Source organism: Micropterus salmoides, unplaced genomic scaffold, assembly GCF_014851395.1.
Source record: "Micropterus salmoides isolate LMB-PRFRI ecotype aquatic unplaced genomic scaffold, ASM1485139v1 Ms_hic_scaffold_17, whole genome shotgun sequence".
NCBI classification, from domain to species: domain Eukaryota; kingdom Metazoa; phylum Chordata; class Actinopteri; order Centrarchiformes; family Centrarchidae; genus Micropterus; species Micropterus salmoides.
The window spans coordinates 26,865,456-26,866,684 of NW_024040817.1; positions in this window are offsets into that span (position 1 = coordinate 26,865,456).

Below are 1,229 nucleotides of genomic sequence, written 5' to 3' on the forward strand. Positions count from 1 at the left end.
TGTGTGTTCAAATGTTCACAACCTGTTTGTTTTTTGATGCTGTATAAAGGGAGTTTCTCATTATAATTGACAGCTGACGCTTTTGAGTCGGCCGGGTGTACGGGTGGGACCTCGATACAATGGCTCCAACCTTGATCACTACTGCTCAGACTCTAGGTCCAAGTGACATTGCCTGTATCTGGAATATTTTGGTTTAATTTTTGCACAGTGGGAGGAAGTGGAGACGTGTCGTCCATCTTTATATACAGTCTACGGTCACAGTGTTTACATTATGTTTTGTTTTGTGTATGGATTAAACAAACAAGGTACATTGTATTAATTAGTGAGTTTTAGAGCATGTTTTTGAAATTTGAACATAGCCAGGCTGGCTGTTCCCCCCTGCTTCCTGTTATTTGTTATGCTTGGCTAACCAACGCCTAGGTCTAGCCTCCCAGACATTAAAGTGGTTTTAATCTTCTTAGTAACTCCCAGCAAGAAAGTGAATAAGCACATTTCCCAAAACTATTCATTTGTAATGACTGCCATTTTCTTCAGTCTGAGTCCACTTGTGTCAATAGTGATTTTAAATAGGTCTAGGATTCAGAACAGTGGTTAGAGAAACATTCCATAGTCATTTATTTACACAGAGTCAGATGAGAAATTAAATATCAAGTTGATCTGTGAGTCCAAATATGTAGCCGAGCTTAGCATAAAGACTGAAGCAGTAAGAACAAAAAACACTCCTTCTAACGTCTCCACAGCTGTCTTATGCATACATTTTAACCTAGAAATGAAAAAGTGAAAACAACATATTTTGATTTTATATACATGGGACTGGAGTTGCCTGAAAGAGTTGATTTTCACAAAGATAGAATAACAAATGCTTGTGTAAAGGTTTGAGTGTATACGTGGGTCACACAGTGCTGAATAATGGTGTCTTCTTATTGCATAAACAGGAAATCCATTCTGTCAGTCTCCTCCTTGGTTGTCGGCCACATGCGCGCACACACACACACACACACACACACGCACACACACACAGTTCATACTCATAAAATCACATAAATCCCAAACAAGTCCCCCACACACACTAAAAATCAGAGACACATACAATACTATAATATGCCCCTTTGTACTCCATTTGGAGCCTTTTATTTATCATGTAGCATTATATAGTATACTGTATATTTATTTAATTGGTCCTAAAAACAATGTATTAAGTGTTAAAGTTAACAGATGATAAAATATCA